The sequence below is a fragment of the Oryctolagus cuniculus genome, chromosome 10 (genome assembly GCF_051225735.1).
Source record: "Oryctolagus cuniculus isolate XC-2025 breed Fujian yellow rabbit chromosome 10, ASM5122573v1, whole genome shotgun sequence".
NCBI classification, from domain to species: domain Eukaryota; kingdom Metazoa; phylum Chordata; class Mammalia; order Lagomorpha; family Leporidae; genus Oryctolagus; species Oryctolagus cuniculus.
Window position 1 is genome coordinate 26,777,098 of NC_142876.1, and position 21,989 is coordinate 26,799,086.

The following is a 21,989-nucleotide window of genomic DNA, read 5'->3' on the forward strand; positions in this document are numbered from 1 at the left end:
CGGGAATTTCTGAGTTCCTAAGAACATTCAATAGTATCCTCTGCTTATGTGGTCTATTCATTAACATGGCACCCTTACCCTCGGAGGTCATGTGTTCCCAAGGGTGTCTAGGCATCCTGAGAGTAAACCTCCACTCCTTGAACCTCTGACTGAGGAGGGAAGTAGCCCAGATGAGAAGAGTGACAGATGGAGTTTGGGATCTAAACTACTAATGTCCCAGACTTCCAGCCCACCCATCTTCAACCCCACTACTACTTTCAGAAGGTAGCAGTCCCTGTGTCTTCTCGGAGTCTGCAATTCAGAGACATCTCTACTTCTCCCACTGCTCACTTACATCTAAGGCCCGTTAAGTCATTTACCTCCTCTCTGTAATATTCTGTGTCTAGTCATTTGATATATTTGTCTCATGTTTTCCTTGTCCTTTGAGGTTTCAATCTTTGTTAATCCTTCAACTATTTTCAGTTAGATTTTCGGAGAACATAGAGATAAATGCTCATGCTTGATCTGTATTTGTCATCAGAAAATGGAAGGAAAAAATTCAAAGGCAATAAAACATGAGGGAAAGATCAAGCTGCCAATGAATCGATCTCTAGACGTCATTAAGCAATCACATTTCTTTAAAATATCTGTAACTTTCTAGCTATATGTTTCACCACACCCTAGAAGACACAGCCACGTTTCAGGTTTTAGGTGTTATAATCTTGAAGGAGATCATGTTCAAATACATGTCATAAGGTTAGGTTTCCAGATCCTCTGAGAAGAAGTAAAAGAAAACAGGGTCTCTTTGCCAATAAATGCTTAACAGTACTGTTACAATCATGATGTTTAAAAAGCCATAAGAAATTATACCAAGATAAATAATGTTTATATAATGGCTGGACACTGTGCTTCAGATAATCCAGGGCTTTAAATAAAGGGAAGACAGAGGTTGGCATTGTGTCTTAGTAGGTCAAGCTACCACCCACAATGCTGCCAGCCCACAGAGTGCTGGTCTGATTCCCAGCTGCTCCACTTCTGATCCATGCCTGGGAAAGCAGAAGACGGCCTGCATACTTGGGACCCTGCCACTCACGTAGGTGACCAGGATGGAGTTCAAGGCTGCTGGCCTCAGCATGGTCCAGTTCCAGCTATTGTGATGATTTAGGGACTGAACCAGCAGATGAAACACATCCTCTCTAATTCTCATTCTCACTCTCTGACCCTCTCCCACCCTTCCCTTTGTGTAACTCTTTCAAACAAATATCTTTAAAAATAACATAAAAAGCACAGATATTTGAAAATAAGTCTTGATAATAAACCTTTCACAATTCTACCTTCTCACCTCTAATAGCAAAAGGCATAGCACTGTCTACATTTGTTTCTTTTATTGTTATTTTTTGTTTGTTTTTTTGAGGAACTGAACTTTCTTCCCTATTCACCAAGATTGAAATGTCAGATGCAGAAAACTACATGAAAACCATTCTCATAGGAAACCCTAAATTTATGAGAAACCCCTCCCAATATGGCAAACCTAGGTCCTATGGGGCACTTCAATAAATTAAAACCCCCGACTTCAGGAAGTGAAATTTAAGTCAACAATGGCATTAAACAGCCTCAACAGACACAAGGGAATTAGTAGTGTTGGGCATTACTTCCCCTTTGTTTTTCTCTGGTTTCTCCCTGTCAAAAGCTTGTCATGCAACTTCCACATTAGTATGAGAAAATGTGGTTTACACAGGGAGATTCTGGTCTTATTATACCACGAGCATATTATTCATTTTGCCAACAGTTTAGGCCCTAAATTCTGAGGCTGTCTGAAGACCAAGGAACAGCTTCCACCAATCAATGTCCACACACAATCCATCTTTGAGCTGCCACCTTACCTGTTGAATGTTAAGGATGCTGCCTCCTTAAGGCTCACATCCAGAACTCCAATAAACACATCAAAGGAAGCCCTTCAGGGCCACCGCATTCACTGACTGGACAGCAGCAAGGCTGGAAGGACCACAGCATCACCCAGCCAGAATCGTCCAGGACATCACTCTACACAGCATGGCTCATTCTACCGTTCTGTCATCTCTGAATATCCATGTGAGGGAGACACAAAAAGCAATCTGTTTTGACATGATGGTGCTAATAGTACCCAAAGTAAAATATTTTTATTATGACAGCTGGTTTGAAGAACTGAATATGTCCTAGAATAGACAGCTAAAAGTCATTCAAATGATTATTTTTATCCTATTTCTCATTAGGTAGAGAGTTACGTCTAAGAAGCAAAAATCTTCACCACTCTTCTCAAAAATCAACATTATTTCTCAGCAAAACAACAAAGGGAGGGCTGAGAAATAGGTATCACCTTCTCATAGGTGTCTGTCTCTGCAATATGAACAGCAGTTTCATTCATTACTGCCACTCCTTATCCAGTAGTTCCCTATATTTTCACCAAATTTCTCAATTTCTACGCATTCATCTCTATCAGTTATAAAGAATTGCATCATCAGATGTTTCATATAACATACTAAGAGTGGGGAGAATGTTCACCGACTCTGAAATCCAAGTAAGAGGATATCCGAGATAAAATAGTACCATGCAATTAAAGAATCAATAAAAGTAACCTCCTTAAAAACAGCCACCTTCCCTGCAGGCTCCCAGGGAATGAAACATTCATATATGGCTGAACCAATGAATAAGCACAACAACACATAAGTAAATACATGGGCACTTCAGAAGTTCAATGCAAATGGAATTATAGGTTTCTTTTGATTTAAAAAAAAGTTGCCATCCATGTCCAGTTATTCATTTTTTTTATTTATCTGAGAGACAGGAGAAAGAGAGACAAGGCTGTTGGTTCACCCCTGTATGCCCAGTTGTTTTTCATAAATACACATTTCCATGAACTTACTGGCACACCCCTGTATGCCAATAACTTAGAGTAATTATATATTAAAATCCAAGATATTTAATGTTTTAAATGATAAAGAATCAAGTGAAGTGAAACAAATGGCTCTTGGAGTTAGAAGCAGCCTAAAGAGATATATCCCAAGCTCTAAATTTCTAAGGGAAAATGACAAATATAAGAAACAAGTTGATTTGGGTATAGAACTTAGTCAATGGCAGAACAAAGAGGGGTTCTACTTCCTGTATCTAACCCAGAATGCAATCATGATGCAACCAAGCCCTGTCTCAAAGTGATCTCTTAAGAATCACCACTGTCTTGACAGAGGAAGGTCTAGTTTTCAGTAGCAAGCTATATTTATGTTTCTTGAGGAACCCTGGGAACAGCATTTACCAAAATAGAAATTTCATATCTTCATCAATTCCTTTACTCACTAAATGCAACCCACTTACCTCCTCTGAATGATGCAAGAACTTCCACTAGAGTAGGGAGATTCTCAGTCTTGCATCTGGGACTCAGACATGTCAGAAAACTGGGTCGAGTCTTTGTTAATCACACAGAGAGTGACAAGACAATTCTAACAGCTGTATGCATCCTATAAATATGCAGATGCATTTAATACCAGCAAAGGTGGAAGAGTGTGAAGATACATGTTTATTTGGTTTTGGGGAGATTTTTGTCCATGACATACCAAAAACTTCTCTCTCAGTACAGTGTGTGATAACTTATCTCTGTGTTCTCTAATAGATTTGTGGTAAGAAGGAGCCTCCTTCCAAGGCCATGTTGTCAAAAAATGGGACCTGAGTAGGCACAATGAAAGCTTCCAGAAATCTTTTCCTCTATAGAAACAGCAAGAGTATTGGCACTGTAATCTGTCATCAGAAGCATCTCCAAATGATAGAAGTAAAAGGCTGCAGAGGAAGATGAAGGAAAGGAGTCTTGCTCATGAAATCCTGAAGTTGAATGAGCAGAGCCTATCCTCAGAAGAAAAAAAAAATGCATGTGGTGCTGGCTTCAGATTCATAAATAATCCCAACATAGACATTTAAAGCTATTTCCAACTGAAATTATTAATCTCACGGATATATGTTTACAGGATCTAAAAACAAAGTATTTGTTTTACATCTTTAAATTCCCATTCAATCAAACCACCCACAGTGTGCCATGAAATTATATAAATCTTCTAAACATCTTGTAAGTGGAACATTTTTATTGTGCTGTATTTATAAGTGATAAAAGTTTCAATGTGAATGTTAATATTTTAAACTTGCCAGTTTTTTAAGCTTTTTGGTATTTCTTCATTTTAAAATACACTAGCAATCTTAAAGACAGAAAGGTTGAGACATGCAATTATACTTTCCTGTGTACTGAGAATTTTGGTGTCCCTAGAGAGAGGAATGCAATGAAATCAGTCGGCTTGAGACAGAAGGCCCATCAGAATATTGTAAAAGATGGCAGTCACGTGATGTGGAACCTTGCTTTTCAGAGTGTGGTCTGAATAGTGTGGTCACCATCCCCATGCATTCTCCAGAGGAGGAAGCAAGCTTAAAGAACGTACCTGGTTGGAGAGGACCCCTGGATAGCACAATGGAGGCTTACCCCTAACCTGGTCTCCTCTATCTAGTGTGGTTTGTTATGGAATCTAAAATTGCAGGTGCAAAAGAGAGAAACACAAGCATGGGTAGCCCAGTGCATTGGAGAGGTGCTGGGACGTCCATGAGTAGGGACATCAGTGTCATTTTTGGGAAATTTATCTCTACATGAAGCTTCCAGTGGATGAAGGGCTGTAACTGCCAGCTGAACCCATGGTCTCCTCCATACATTCCTTCCACAAATGTTTTAGTGCATCTCACATACCAGGAATTGGCCTAGACTCTTACAGCACAGCTTAGCAATACTTGATTTCTTTTTAAAATGGTATTCTATAACAGTACGAAAAGGTACAAAGAAAAACCAGACACCTGAATTTGAACTGTCTTGTGGCCAATGTGAGATTTAAAGATAATTTTAATGTTTAAATTTGACAGTTGAAATTACAGTGACTTGACCAGAGATTCCTCCCTCTTGTCTCCGCCCCCACCCACTCCCCCTTGTGTAAATTCCAGCAGTTCAGGACTCAACATTAGAGGAAGGGCTATTCCTTTCTCAGTATCCCATCATACTGAAGCCTGTGTTGTGGCATAGCAGGTAAAGCTGAAGCCTGCACACCAGCATCCCAAATGGATGCTTGTTCGCACCTCAGCTGCTCCACTTCCAATCTAGCTCCCTGCTAATCATCTAGGAAAAGCAGCAGAGTATGGCCCAAGTGCTTGGGCACCTGCCACCCATGTGGGAAACCCAGATGAAGCTTCTGGCTCCTGGCTCCAACTGGCCCAGTCTCAGCTGTTGCAGCCAGCTGACAGTGAACCAGTGAATGAAAGATCTCTTGCAGAGCCAGCACCAGGGTACAGTAGGTTAATCCTCCACCTGCAGTACTGGCATCCCACATGGTGCCAGTTCTAGTTTCAGCTGCTCCTCTTCCAATCCAGCTCTCTGCTGTGGCCTGGGAAAGCAGAAGATGGCCCAAGTACTTGGGACCCTGCACCCGCATGGGAGACCAGGAAGAAGCTCCTGACTCCTGGCTTCAGACTGGCGTGATCTCTTGCTCTCTCTCGCGCACGCTCTTTCTCTCTCTCCCTCTGACTTTCAAATAAACTTTAAAAAAAGCCCATAATGTTTATGAATATTATCTCCACATGCAATACAGTAAAGAAGAAGTGGAAATACTCCTTTCCTTGAAGTGATCTTCCAGGAATTTGAACTTACTACTTCTGTTTACTTTTCATCTATCACCACTTACTTACAGAACCACTAGAAGTTCCAAGGGAAGATTGGTAACCTCTGCTTTATTTTCATTGGCCATGGGTCCTCCCCAATAAAAATGTTGGGCATTGTAGCTTTTCTTTCTAATTGAATAAGGCAGTCTGTGATACTCCTAGAGAGTTGCTTTTATACACTTATTTTCATTTTATTTCAAATTAATTTCATTTGAAATTTTTTGATTTTTTTTCAAATTTTTTACCTGAAAGACAGATCATCCAACCATTGATCCATTCCCTAAATGCCAGCAACTTCTGGGGTTGGGCCTCACCAAAGGCTGGCACGAAAATCAACCCAAGTCTTCTGCATGGATGGCAGGGACTCAAATATTTGAGCCACCACCTGCTGCCTCCTAGTTTGCACATTAACAGGAACCTAGAATTGGAAGCAGAGCAAGGACTCAAACCCAGGCACTACAATATGGGATGTGTCTTAACCACTATTTCAAATGCTGACCCCTCTTTGAGAGTTTTTATTTTAAAAAAAGATCATTTACTTGAAGGAGTTACAGATAAAGAGAGAGATCTTCCATCCCTAGTTCACTTCCCAGATGTCTATAATGGCCCAGGACTGGGTCAGGCAAAGCTAAGAGCCAGGAGTTTCCTCCAAGTCTCCCACATGCGTGTCAGGGGCCCAAGCACTTGGGTCAGCCTCTGCTGCTTTGCTCAGGCCATTAGTAGGAGCTTAATCAGAAGTGGAACAGCTGGGACAAAAATTGGCACTCATATGGGATGCCAGGGTTGCAGGCAGCTGCTTTCCCCACTATGTCACAGTGCCAACCCCTCTTTGGGATTTTTGAGGATTATTGATCACTAAGTGGGACTTCATCATCCTTTCTCTTTAGTTGTTTCCTGCAGTCTCGATTCCAAATACAGAAACAGAAGACCTATACAGAACAATGTATGAGCTTCTGCTGCCATTAGTCCTGGAGCTCACTCCAGCACGGCGTGACCCTCCACCTTGACTTCACAAGGCCTGGCCTTCTGACAACTGCTCTTCTTGGCTTTCCCTGCAATGCCTCTTAACCCTCACATGTATGTTCTCACATTGGTATTTAGAATCAGTTGAAGGCAGACTGGCAACTCAAACTTCCAGTTGTTTTATTACTTACTTGAAAGACACAGACTATAAGAGAGAGATCCACCATCCACTCGTTCATTGCCCAAATGCCCTCACTGAGCCAGCCCCGAACCATGATTTAGGAATGAAGAACTGAATCCAAGTCTCCCTCATGTGGCAGGAATTCATCTCCTGCTGCCATCACCTACTGCCTCCTAGGGTCTGCATTAGCAGGAAACTGGCTTCTGGAGCCAAAGCCAAAACTGTACTCACATCCCCCACTCTGTGATATGGGTGTCCCAACCAGTGTCTTAACCACTAGCCAAAGGCTTGCCCCAGGTATTAAAGATAAAATGTTGTCTTAGCTTTTGGTGTTCAAAAGTCTGGCTGTTATAAATCTTAAAACTTTGGCTCTTGTGTCTGTTGTCTTTGTAGCACACTTAAGGATCTTGCTTTGACACCCTGAAGTTGGACATTGATGTTATTTCTCCCCTTTCAGACTCCTTTGCTATAGAGCCATGAAAACTGGCTCCATGAAAATTCTGGAGCTTCAAGTGAAGTGAGAGGGCACTGGCGATAGAGAAATCCAATGACTGAGATTTTCAAGTATGTTATTTGGTTCTTACAACAAACTGAAGAGTCTGAAACTTATCTGGAAGTTAATGGAGAACTTAGAAGAGCTAGATTTAAACAAGGTACTTCCACATCGCCATTCCTTTTCTTATACTTGTCTACTGGCACTCACACACTGGGGAAAGATAAATGACACAGGCAAAGGCCTCTTTTTGATGTATGTGTTTTGGATTTCCAACTCTTCACTCAAAAAAGAAAGTATTAATGGGTTTCACCTTAGGTACAGGTTGCTGTAAATTTTTCTTTTGCCTCAGGGAAACTAATAGCCCTTTTGGGTGTGGGTGGCTGTATTCACACAGTGACTATGGGAAAACCATCTCAGCCATGAGCTCAGCCTCTCATTCCAAGAGGCCAATGAGCATTCCCGGATGGGAAATAGTGGGAAGGTACAGTAGAAAGAGGAATTAGAGTGAGTGAAGTGAAGAAACCATTCAACAAACTTGAGCATTAGAATTTCAGAGGGAAGCTGGAGGCAGTGTGGGTGACATCTTGATATTGTCACATTTGATAGAAAATAGGGGAATTCGGAACCCTTTTGACCAGTCTTTGTTCTGCTTTTTTGAGATTGACACTCACTGCAATTGAAATAAAATCTGATCCAGGAAAGGTAGCTTACCTAATTTTGTCATCTCTGAAAACAACCACTAAGATTTTAGTCACAGAATTGTCATTATCAAAACAATATTTTATAAAGATTAATCTAAGTAAGAAGAATTCCCTAAGTGCTAACATTCATATTAAAACATAATATTTTTAAATGCCTGTGTAAGACATCTTTCATGTATAATACAACTCAAATGTTAAAGGACTTCTTTCAAGGTAATTTAAAGCACCCGTCTCCTGGGTTGAATTTTTCTCATTTCTTTAAAGACACTGGTCTTTGTAATGAGTTCTGGAGTACACTTAAGCATGTTATACTTTGATCCCCCCAGTTCTACCCTCTTCCTGCTGATCTTCATCTTGACATCTGTCATCTCTCGTGAGGAGCAGACCCCTGTCCTCTCCAGTCTAGGAACAGAGCTATCCACTCACCTCAAAGATCTTTGCCTACTTCCTGTTCTCTAGTTGCTACATCGAACAAGTCCATCTAACTTTCAAGGAAACTCTCAAGTCTATTTTCTCACTCAGTCTTCAGCAGCGGCTGAGTGTGCTGCCCTGCCACAACTGATCATACGCATTGCTGATAGATCTTCTAAGACACAGTCTTGCAACTACTGTTCACCTTTCAGAACTCTTCACTGGTTCCATGTTACTTACAAAGTCTGTAAGATGGAGGGATTTCATCAGTGTATTTGAATGTGTGTCTTATCATATCTAAGATGGACTACAAAGAAATTGAAGGCTCTTAATGAAGCCCTCAAAGGGTTGCATGGATTTTTCCCAATGGAACCTTTACCCTTCCACAAACTCTTCAGGGAAAAACTAAGTCATGTCTACAGACAACATTTTAGAAACCACACTGCTTAGATGACTTCTAAATTTACTTATTTTTCTTCAGTTTTTCATATTTCATGGCTTTATGAATACATATAAGCTTTTTGTTAACACGCAAACTTTTCATCATCCATACACTTTCAAGACTCAAATACAATGTCCTCAGGAGTAACCTTCTAATGTTTTGTAATCTCTTAAGTCCCTAGGTCTGCTAGAATTTGTTAAACTCATGGTGACATTTACCTCCTATCCTAGCACAAACCAAATGTCCTTGAAGGCAAGGACTTTTCTATAATCCATTTGGTAGAAAAATCTCCAACAGAAGTGATTTTTTTAAAAACTGAACTGGATAGAATACAGTCGTTAGGCATAGCCTAGGATGTGTTAGAGATGAAGATGAATTATGCTTCTTCATAATTGGAAAATTTTTAAACTGCATGAGAATGAAGCAGAAAGCACATGTGCGTCTAAATCAAGACTTTCTTTGACCAAAGACACATTATAGTGAAAAGTTCAAGAAATGATTTCTTCAAGGTTGCCTACACTTCTAGCACCAAGTACAAGTTCAGAAATCCCCAGGATCACACTGGGATTCAATAACTTGCTACAAGTACCCCTAGCATTCACTGAAAGTTATTACTATACTTGTAGTTACAGGGTTTTTTTTTAAAGGTGGGGAGAGAAATAAATTGATTTCTCATCATCTGGTTCACTCTGTAAATGGCCACAATAGCCTGGGCTGGACCAGGCTTAAGTCAGAAGCAAAAAATTTTAGTTAAGTCTCCCACATAGCTGGCAGGAACATAACAACTTGAGCAACTCTCTACCACTTTCCCAGGTTCATTAGAAGGAAACTGGATCATAAGCAGAAAAGCCAGGATCAAACTGGCTCTTTTATATGAGATGCCAACATCATGAACTGTGGCTTACTCCACTATACAACACCAGCCCCTCAGTGACGGTTTATGACAGTGAAAAGAAAGATTATGTCAATCAAGAAAAGAAATCAATGGGTCAGAGTTCAAGACAATTCCAAGCTCAGTAGTCATAGCTGGCATCTCCCAATGAAATAATGGATAGCCTATCTTTCCCAAGAATGATATGTGACAATATGCATGCAAATCAAGAAGAGTCCCTGAACATTAGTGTCCAGAGTTTATTGGGGTCCCTTCATGTTGCCATAGTTAACTGATCATTTGTATGATCTCATGATTCTGCATGATACGACTCCCTCACACCTAAATCACAGTGTTAGATTACCTACCATGGTAATCTATACCTACCATGACTGAAGGTTCTCCAGCCAACCTTCCAAGGCCATAGAGATTACTCCGAGAGTTAAGAGCATAGGCTATTCCTCTCTTTGGATGAGATTATATTGTTTAAGAAGCAAATGGCCATTGAATATCAACAAAATACAAAGGAAGAATTCTTCATCCTGGAGCGACTGCTTTCACAATCTGAGACTGGGCCACCCAGAGAGAGATGGGAATTATGTGTGAACTGCACCTTTTGGTTAGGGATGTACAAATCTAAAATGAGGCACCATCTCCACACATTGGCCATTTTGTTTCTCCCATAGTCAATCTGAATCATGATTTCTCATCTCAGTGCCCTGAGGAAGTTGGGATGGCAGAGAATTAGGAGATTGGAATGGCCAATTCCAATGTGAACAGGACACTCCTACAACAATACCTCCTTTCAAAGGTGAAGTACTTTCCCAATACACAATGCCTTGTTAGACATTTCATAAGCAAAGATCAAAATAGCATGAAACTTCCTCCCTCCCCATTGGCTACTGTTTGGTTGAAGGATATATAGAACTTACACTTCTCCCTTTCAGGATGATTTTCTAGTACAGACCCATAAATCACACAATGAGAGCTTTCTCAACCTTCAGCTTTAAGGAACTAGAGTTCACTACCCTAAGAGGGCAACCACACCTAAGCCCTCCTCACCCTGTATCACTTGAGCCTCTCCCAATCATTGATACTACTCATCTTTGTTAATCAGGAGTTTCACCCAAAATTTTCTCATTGAAGACCCAACCAAATATGCCAGGGAAAACAGGTGTGCTATTACTTTAAATTCAATAGCAATAAAATAATCACTGTAATAGCACTGGTGGCAGCACCACCAACAACAAATGATGAGTTTAACCATTAGTATTTTAAATGAGCAACCAGAGATTTAGGGTAATGCCAGTATACAATTCTTCTTACAAAAGTCCTGCAGGTCAGGGGCTGGCACTATGGCATAGCGGGTAAAGCTGCCGCCTGCAGTGTTAGCATCCCACATGGGTGTCAGTTTGAGTCCCGGCTGCTCCACTTCCAATCCAGCTCTCTGCTATGGCCTGGAAAAGCAGTTGAGGATGGCCCAAGTGCTTGGGCCCCTGTACCCATGTGGGAGACCCAGAAGGTGGTCCTGGCTGCTGGCTTTAGATGGGTGCAGCTCTGGCTGTTGTGGCCATCTGAGGAGTGAACCAGCGGATGGAAGACCCCTCTCTCTCTCCCTCTCCCTCTCTCTCTCTCTCTCTCTCTCTCTCTGCCTCTCTGTAACTCTGCCTTTCAAATAAAATAAATAAATCTTTAAAAAAAAGTCCTGCAGTCATCTGAACCAGACCCTCCTGACTGATATCCTTAGTTCATACTTATAAAACAACTGTGTACTAGGAAATACTAGGAAACTAATTGGGATTAAGAGCTCTGCTAGGTACAAATATGTCATTAGTTCTGCTCAGGTAATTTCAATTTAAATATTTGACCCATATATCAAAAGTTATCCTCTGAAAAGGATTTGTAACTATGACATTTACAATAGGCAATATTCTAGAAACAAGGACTTGGTAACAACCTCTGGTACAAGCATATATAACAATTGTTTATTTGAGAGGAGAGAGAGGAGAGAGATCTTTCATCTACTGGTTCACTCCCCTAATACAGTCATGGCTGGATCAGGTTAGAACCAGAAGTCAAGAACTCCATCTGGGTCTCCCACATGGATGACAGAAATTCAAATAATTTAGCAATCACCTGATGCTTACCAGGTGCATTAGCAGGGAGTTACATAGGAAGCAGAGTAGCCAGGATTGGCTGCTCCAGTGAGGGCATTCCATTGGTAGCTTAACTTATTATTAGAATGGCTAGGAAAGAGAAACCCAAAAGGTGGAGCAACTAGGACATACAGAGAGCATTTGAGAAGTATATTTTTATATCAATTTTGAAAACTGGCAGGTTCTACTGAAACTGAACTTACACTTAACCTCTGATTCATAACTGCATATGTAACATGCACCAAACAAGAATACAAATACGTGAGCAAAATGCCCACACAAAGATGATCATAATGACATTTTTCATAGTAGCCCTGTATTGGGATTAGCATAAGGACTGCCAAATTATGAGGATTTTCTGCAATGGAATAAGGGGTGGTAATGAAATAATCAAACTCCCACTATATGGGATAACACAGATGCCTATGATTGTAAACCAAAAACGTCAGAAAATAGAATGAACAAGCTACATGATTCAATTTATAAATAAGTGAAAAAAACAGGTGGGACTAATCTATGAAAAGTTCAGCATCAGTTACCTTTGTTGGGAATGGTCATGAGTGGGAGAAACCGTGAGTGAGCACCCCAGGGTACTGGTCATGCCATTTTTCCTAATCCTTGCAATTTCATGAATGGTACATTTTGTAAGCATTCATTACACTGCACTTATAAGCTCTGTACAGTTTTTTTTATCATACATTATATTTTTTAAAAAAAATCAAGATTTCTTATGAAGAAAAGAACCACTAGTATAATCCTTCTGAGGCTACTCATATGAGGTCACTTGTGATTGGCCACTCAATTATCTTAGGAAACTTTGCAAAACAAAATGAAACATGGACAGCAAGCTCTGTGGGAAACCTTAATTAGGAAGTTTTCTCATGCTCCCAGACAACTCAAACACTCTGTCTTCTTCATCATGCAAGAATCTGATACCTCACCCTACTCACACCTAGAAGACACTTGGGGCCATCGACACCAGCCATGGACTCTGGACCCAGATCTCCTCTGTATCCCCCCAATATCTGACCCACACCTGATTCATGCTATCCCTGAACCTGCCAACACTCTGGGGAAACTAGCAAAGACTGAAACACATTCCTTTGCTTGGTTTCTCTTCCTTTCCTTTAGTCCACAATGTCAGTAAGGATTAGACCATGACATCCAGTTCTTTTAGTGGCAATAATGACAAGCAGCAGCTACAGGTTGACTTTAACACACAAATGGAGCTTCTCCTCTTCTTCTGTAACTGAACACACATTAGAGGCACAGCAGGTTAAGCCACCATCTGCAACACAAGCATCCCATACATAGGGTCAATTTGAGTTCCAGCTGCTGCACTTCTGTTCCAGCTCCATGCTAATGTACCTGGGAAAGCAGTGGAGTGTGGCCCAAACACATGGACACCTGCAACTAACACAGGAGACTTGGACAAATTTCCAGGCTCCGGCTTTCACTTGGTCCAGCCATGGCCATGAAGCCATTTAGGCAGTGAACCAGTGCTGGAAGATCTTTCAGTCTATTCCTTCCTACCACACAAAAGAAACTTAAATACTTTGCACCAAAAAGAAACGTATCTTTTAATTCTGTTTTACACAAACTTTTTGAAGTCCCTCCATGTCTACATGCATCTAATTCTCCTGCTGCATCCCATGAAATAGATCTTACTGTCAGCTTTCACACATGCAGAAACTACAGAGATCACTCTATGGGCAGGCCATAGAGAGCCAGTGAAAGAGGTGCGAATGATCCACGGGGAAGCCTGGCCTCAAACGCTGTGTTCCCAACTAGTGCCCTGTGCTGTCTCCAGGTGAGGAAGGGAGCAGTGCACAGCTCTGCTGCCTCTCATCATGCCACTCACCTTCTCCCAGCAATCACCGACGTTTGCCTCACTTACTGCCACGCAGGCATAAGTTGCTTCTGATTCATCAGGGCCTCTGATTCTCTATCACTAGGCTCAGTCAGCAACCAAGTATGCTGCATCTCAAGCCTTAATCTTCTTCAACAATAGGTTACACATAGACATTTCTTTTAAGACACATATCAAACTGGATTTTGGGCCTTAGCATCTGCCATTAATGCTGTCTATAACCTCAAAATGAACCTGCAAACCCCATCTCTTCTAGCAGTCACCCCTGGGACTCTAAGGTAAATTGGTCATTTCAAGCAACAATGAGGACTTCCTCAGTCCCTTTGCTTACTAAGCAGTGATGTCCAAATTCTAAATGCCAGTGAAACTATCGAGACAAAGCTTCCCGTCCACAGCCTCGGAACCCCTGTCCAACACAGAACTAGTATCTACTGAGACACCAAACACCCCAAGCTGTGATGTGCTTTGCTGTACACCAAACTTGAAAGAGAACAGTTTTTATCTTCAAGGAGTTCTCTAACAAATACATGTGAAATCAATCAGGATGATTTTCTGAGCACCAGGTCAAAGATGCAGTGTGGAAAGCACACAGTTTCACCAATGATGCACTATGTAGCATGACTTATTGCCTGAGCCACATTTGGGGCAATCACTATCCTTCCTAGCACCCTCCACATATTTCTGTATAGAGTGACCTCTTTTGGAGGAACGTTCCTGGCCTCCATGACCCTTCCTCCATACTAACCGAGCTGGGTGTTTTACAGATGGGCAGAGTTCAGCTGACCCTCCCCCATCTCTTTTGGAACGCTGCCTTCCTTTGGATACCCTGGTCTACTCTGACCTGTTATAAGCTCAGCATGAAAGGCTACACCTTTCAGGATTCCTCCTGAAAGCAGTGAAGTCCAAGGACATAAGCTAAGCAAAGCCTGTGTCATCTGAGTGAGGCACATTCTCCCGAGACTTACCTGAATTAAAGCTAAAACTTATAAATATCCTCATCTGATCCTGAATTCTTTTTCCATTCGTTCCGAACTCAGATGGGGAAACACATCCCAACACTACTTCATTGCCATGGAAGCCTCACAGCAAACACCAGGACAGATTTTTCTACAGCAAGGCAAGAGCCTCTATGTCTCCTCCTGTTATTATTTCTCTGTAGTGCTTTCTGCCACTGCTGCTTTGTTTTATAATTTCACCATCCTGAGTTGCCTCAGGTTCCACTCAGACAACCACAGCTCCTTCAATTAGTGGCGCTCAACACTGGTTACCTCTGTGAGGCAGCAACTTACATGGAATCTGTCCCCTACAACTCTTCATTTTGATTGGAACAGGAAATAAACACCAACAGATTATCACAGCTGTATCTGGCACCATTGTGAGAAAAATGATCCAGAATTGTTTTAATCTTTCCATTTTCCCAAAGATATTTTTCTTCTGCTTCGTATCACCCAAGTTCTGCTTTCACCAGTCAGCTCACTCAGGAAGGAAGCAACAATCCATCCCCTCCTCATACCTCTAACACTGAGGAAACATTAAAAATTCAACTGCCTCTTCTTTAGTGAACAATTATCTCACTCATTGGCTTGATTCACTGATCTCTTAATGACAGCTTTCCTGCGGTTTCCTTTGAATGTTTAAAATATGAAACAACCCTGTCTTGTCAAGCTGCAAACTGTGGCTGAGTTTTTAGTGGCTGTTTCCAATAAATAATTTCAAGGGTTTTCAAATTATCCATCATCTGACAGCTCTCGGGAAGATGTTCTCATCTCCTTAGGCATAAAAAGCCATTTCTAACAACAGCACTGTCCCCCTGATTACCCTCAATGATTTTCAAAATCAGTTCCTTTCTTCTCAAAGAACCTCTCTCTCCATCAGTATTGACAGGTCCTTTTAATGAACACATGTACAAGAGGAAGGACTGCATGTGACTGTCCCTGTGGCCATGATGCATTAGTAAATGAATGATAAAGATTACAATGGGATACTGATCCTGTATATGTAATACCTTATGACAATCTGCACATGTTAGGAATAGAAGAGAGAGAAAGGGGGGACCTAAAGCAATTTCTGATGGGAGGAATCAAAATAGTATCTTCATAAAAGGATAAAAAGCTGACCAACATAGAATATCTATCCAGAAAATGTCAGGGTTTTTTTTTTTTTCAGATTTATTTATTTATTTATTTCAAAGTCAGAGTTAGAAGGAGAGGCAGAGAGAGATAGAGGTCCATCTGCTGGTTCACTCCACGAATTGGCCACAATGGCCAGAGCTGCGCCGATCTGGAGCCAGGAGCCTCTTCTGGGTCTCCCATGTGGGTGCAGGGGTCCAAGGACCCGGGCCATCTTCTACTGCTTTCCCAGGCCATAGCAGAGAACTGGATCGGAAGCGGAGTAGCCGAGATTCAAAGCGGCACCCATATGGGATGCCGGCGCTGCAGTCAACAGATTCACCTGCTATGTAACAGCGGTTTGTTCTTTATCTGCTGGTCACCATTTCTTCCTTTCTTCCTCATGGAAGAATGGAAAGGACAACTCAAGAGAGGAGAGTGAGAAAGGAATGCAGGCTTCCGTTCATTCCTAGCTGGTGGAGAAGGACAGGAGAAGCAAATAGGATCGGTAGTGGTCAAGGGCTTCTGAACAATTTCCAGACAGGAGAACGCAGACAAGTTGCAAAACCAACAAAATGCAGTCTTAAGCCATCTTCAGAGCATCTGAAGGTCACAAGCTGACAATGGGTGTGGAAGAAGATCATTCAGAACAAACTCCAACCCTGGCAATTAGTTCTGACTCCTGAATAGGGATTCCAGATAGTATTTTAAAAGACTTTATTATGGAGTTGAAAAATAATGTCAAGCTTGGATTAAGCTTTGGCAGTTTAAATGATCAAAAATGATACTAATGTTGTCTCTGTGTATATTTCCTTGACTCTTTTACTATGTCTTTGAAGTGTTTTATATTGCTGTGTTTAAATTTTAAGGTTTTGTTTGCTTTTTAATTTAAGGAAAGTCACACTGTTGAACAAACCAACCTATGAACTAAGCTCTGGGGTCACAGGCAGAAGTAAAAGTGCTCCCCATTTCTTGGACCCAAAGAGCTCTTAAGATAATTAAGGAGACATTATATTTATATGTAAATATATACATGCATTGTATAAATATATGAGCACATAGGTTAACTAATGAAATTCTTCCTCTTTAGACAGCATTATCACTTAAGACACACACACACACACACACGAACGAAGTCCTCTGACAGTGTTCTGTATCTCATCATCTACTGTTTAGGCAAACCAGAAGCCTAATGATGAAACCCTCACCCTCAAATCTATCACCACACTGATGAAGTGGCCACTAGACAGTATCTTCTTCTGAGTAGCTACCATTACCACCAACAAAAGCATCAGCTCCTTAACTGTATCACCACCCAGAGGAGTAAATGACCTTCTAATTACTCCCACATGTACTCTGGTGCTTCCTAAACTAGTTTACTGCCTGGATCCAGGGTTTTGTTTCCAAAATTCAAATCTGATTGTCATTGCCCTACTTAAAATCCCTCAAATATTAAATATTTTTCATTGTCCTTTAGATTAATATCACCCCTCTTTATCGGGCTTATAGAAACCTCATAGTCTGGCTACTGCTGATACCTCCAGCCTCCCCAGGGGCCAAGAAGATTCCCCTGCTTCACTATACAAAGGCTTAAATGAATCCTGCTCCCTGTCGCAGGACATTGAAACTTGCCCATATCTGTTGCTCTTCACCTCACTAACTCCTACTCATCCTTCAGAGGTTCATCACCTTACAAACTCTTTTTTTTATTTATTTGACAGAGTGAGACAGTGAGAGAGACAGAGAGAGAGAGAGAGTGAGAGAGAGAGAGAAAGGGCTTCCTTTTGTTGGTTCACCCCCTAATTGGCCGCCACGGCTGGAGCTATGCCAATCCAAAGCCAGGAGCCAGGTACTTCTTCCTGGTCTCCGACATGGGTGCAGGCGCCCAAGCACTTGGGCCATCCTCTACTGCCTTCCTGGGCCACAGCAGAGAGCTAGCCTGGAAGAGGAGCAACCAAGACTAGAACCTGGCACCCATATGGGATGCCAGCACCGCAGGCGGAGGATTAACCTAGTGAGCCACTGCTCCGGCCACCCCCCTTACAAAATCTTTAACTTCTGCATCACAGCAAGTACACCTTTGTATTTGTTTATATGATTGCCATCTTGCTGACTAGACTGCTCTAGTTCTTGATATAGAAGGGACTTCAAAAAGTTCATGGAAAAAAGGAATTAGAAGGCCAAATGCATATTTTCTATAAACTTAGCCCTACTTAGCCCTATAACCTGCATAGAGCAAGTGCCTACTAAATAGTTTATCATATTTTATTTGCTTACACATTTATCATTAAAATTAATAATAATCTATTTATTGAGATGATCCTATGTGCTGGTACTGAGGTAAGCAATGAAATAGTGATACGAAAGTAAATTTACCCAAGGAACTCACATACCTTCTAGTGAAGGTGGTCAGAATTTGGTGGAAACTAAGGTAGAACATAGAACATCCAAGTACAAACAACATAACCACAAATGTTACGACTGGTGCCCACATGCCAGTCTTGTGATGGTCAGTACTTTTGTGGTGCCTATGACATGACTGCAACTTTTACAACTTGCACACAACTTAGGGAGCAAGCCTGGTCCTCTAGGTATCATTCCAAAGAAGAAAGTACCACAGTCCAGAGTTTTCTCACTGCTTCTGGTCCAAGTGTATCTTCGTTTCACTCAACAGGTAACATTTCATGTTCTATGTTCTACTTGGTAAAATGTTCAAGAGGTTATGTCAATTTGTTCGGGGACACAAGGCCATGAAAGATCTAAATGCCAATTGGGTAACCTTGAGTTTCTAGGACAGAATTCACCACCCCTGGATAACTTGCTTTGCACAGAGGTCATGGGGACCTTATGGAGACCATTACCTAAGGATGATCTAAGCAGGGATGGAGAGATGGAATTCTGGTGTGTTTTCTGAAATATTTATAAGCTTTAAAATGAATAGTTTTACTAGCATGGATAAGTGGATGATGTCAATGTCTTTAAGTAGCTATTATCCGTGAGAATCTGCAGAACCCATTTAGTCAGAATTTGGAAATTGAAAGGACCTTAGAGGTCATTAGATTTCACTTCCACCACCACAGAGAATCCTCTTTTCGAAGCACTGTTAAAAGAATGTAGGAGGTTTTGGTCCCCCAAACTGTGGAACCTCATGAGAGGAAGGTATCCTAGGAGTCATCCATTCCAGTTCCTCCACTTGACAGGAGAGGAACCCAAGGCCCACAGTGTCCAAATGGGTCACACTTTCAGGGTCACACCCCACTTCACTCAAGGACTAACCCAAGAGCAGACTATAGAGAACCAAAACAGACTACATGACATTAAGATCTTAAAGACACAAGTTATAAAACAATTTACAGAGATGATAGTCGTCCATTTTTATAACAAGTAATTTAGAAAATACTAAGTTGGGGACTAGGAAGGTACAGAAAAGTACGGAAATCTAGCTTAAAACTGCATATAAGGCCAGCACCGTGGCTCACTTGGCTAATCTTCTGCCTGTGGTGACGGCACCCAGGTTCTAGTCCCAGCTGCGGTGCCGGATTCTGTCCCGGTTGCTCCTCTTCCAGTCCAGCTCTCTACTGTGGCCCAGGAGGGCAGAGGAGGATGGCCCAAGTGCTTGGGTCCTGCACCCACATGGGAGACCTGGAGGAAGTACCCGGCTCCTGGCTTTGGATAGGCACAGCGCCGGCAGTAGCGGCCATTAGGGGAGTGAACCAACAGAAGGAAGACCTTTCTCTTTCTCTCTCTCTGTCTCTCTCACTCACTCACTGTCTAGCACTGCCTGGCAAAAAAATAAATAAATTTTTAAAAATTGCATATAAACCCACAGGTAATCTTGTCCTAGGGAGGCCGGCGCCATGGCTCACTTGGCTAATTCTCCACCTGCAGCGCTGGCACCATGGGTTCTAGTCCCGGTTGGGGCACCAGTCTGTCCTGGTTGCTCCTTTTCCAGTCCAGCTCTCTGCTGTGGCCCAGGAGGGCAGTGGAGGATGGCCCAGGTCCTTGGGCCCTGCACCTGCATGGGAGACCAGGAGGAAGCGCCTGGGTCCTGGTTTTGGATCGGCCCAGTGCACTGGCTGTGGTGGCCATTTGGGGGATGAACCAACGGAAGGAAGGCCTATCTCTCTAACTGCCTGTCCAAAAAAAAAAATAAAAATAATAATCTTGTCCTAGGGAAACATTTCTGGCTTGTGATAGACCGACATTCAAAAATACACAAATGATAGACCTCTCTTTGAAAGATTCACCAGTACTGATAGCACTATCATAATTACTAATTCTGCTGTAGATTCCTTAGATAAGAATGAAATGGGACATTCCTATAGAGCCTATTATTCTATCTTTGCGGAAGAGATGGCAGTGAATACTGGTGATAAAGATTGTTGTATGAGAACGTACTACTGAATTTCTGATGATCTTGTCTCTCTTCCTCACAAGGGGGTATATTAGTCTGTCCTTTCTATAGTCTTAGAAGTTGAAAATGAGAAAGTTATTCTTGTCTGCCATCCCAAATAAGTCACAAAATTCAAATTTTTAGAGAGATGATGATCTAGAGTCCTTGCAATGCCTTTTAAAGCAGGCTACATTTAGAGAAAAAGAAATAGGGACCTGCAACCTGGATTTCAAAGTACACCACCCACCACCTCTCTCTCCAGAACGACTTGAACATTCACTGAAAATAGAGACCTACCTAAAAGTAGGCAGATCTCTTCCCCACTTCCACATGAATTTGGCCAATGCTCTTTCCAGCACTGGCTGGACAAAAATCTCTATAACTCCCTGTTGGTTAGGATTTCTGTAATGTGTTCAGTTACTCAGTGCCAAGGGACACATCAGGTTAAGCTTTCTAATTTAGTTTCCACCAAAGTTTAGTGACTCCCTGTTGACCACATGCAGGATAAAGTCCAAGCAGCCCACTGCTTTGTTTAGGCTGGCATTCAAAACCTCCCACAGTCCAGCTGGAACTTCCTATTTCATGTCCTACAGAGCTTTTAAATTTATCAGGTTTTCCTCCCAGTCTAAATCATTCTTACCTGATTCTCAAACATATCTTACACCACTCCAGCTCCATATTTTTTTTGAAACCTTCGCTTCTCCAACCTCAGATGTCTCTGTTTATCATTTATCCAGTTGCCACCCATACTCCCAAGTGTAATTCTCATTCTTACTTCCATTTTTTGTTGTATAAATATTTGCTGCTTCTATGCCATGTTATACTTCCTGGGTATACTAGTTATACCTAAGTATAAAATAGTGCATTTTTTTTTTACTATAACTTCATGTTCCAGTTAAAGGTAGGAGAAGGAGAGTAAATAACCAAGAAAACAATATGCAATAACAAATTACAAAAATTGTCATGGAGAGAAGGAATAGAAAACAGATTTGAGCAGAATGATTGCTCCTTGCAGTAGTAGACACATCTCTGAAAAGGAGCCATTTGAGCTAAGACTTAACAATGAAAAATGCCATATGTCCCAAGAGCATTCCAAGATAGGATAATAGGGTTCAAAAAAGCTTTGGACAGTAAAAACCTGAAACCATGATGAGAATGGCAGGAAATAAGGTTGGAAAATACACAAGCTTTCTAGTTGGTAAAAAATCTGCTTTCTCTCTGAACTCATCTGCCACCATCTGCGCTACCCATTAAGGTCTTTGGCATAAACTATACACAGTTGTCACTTGTTTTTCTTGTTTATCTTATCTCCTTACATATCAAGTCACATGAGAACAAGTATCCTGGATGCCCTTCATTCATCCCAACCTCCACCAGTAAATAGGAGCCTACAGAAGGTAAATAATTGTTGAGACTTTAGCTCCTTAAGGCTAAGACTTTCCATGGTCCAATGTCAAAAGACGAAACCAAGCATGAGGAGTTTGTGGACTGATTCCTCACTTCATTCTAGGGAATCTGATTTATATGCAGCCATTTTTACCTTAATGGTAAGAGGCTACCTCCCAAATCTCACATGCTTTTGTACTTTAACATCCATCTGTAAGATGACCTCAACTACCACACTTAAGCCGACTACCTGATCTAGAAACCTGGTTCCATTTGGAACATTAAATCATGCAAATAAAAAAAAATGGTTTACACAATCC

General features: G+C 41.5%; 1 long non-coding RNA gene across 12 annotated transcripts in view; it reads right to left on the minus strand.

The window, feature by feature from the left end:
• Positions 1 to 21,989, minus strand: part of LOC149123713 (uncharacterized) — a 593,545-nt gene that overhangs the window by 559,426 nt on the left and 12,130 nt on the right. The window contains exon 2 of one of the 12 annotated variants that reach the window (XR_016214006.1): positions 15,930 to 16,507. The exons of the other annotated variants lie outside the window; for them this stretch is intronic. This is a non-coding gene — a long non-coding RNA (uncharacterized LOC149123713). Of the gene's footprint in view, positions 1 to 15,929; positions 16,508 to 21,989 lie in introns of those variants that run through there. 12 annotated transcript variants of the gene reach the window in all.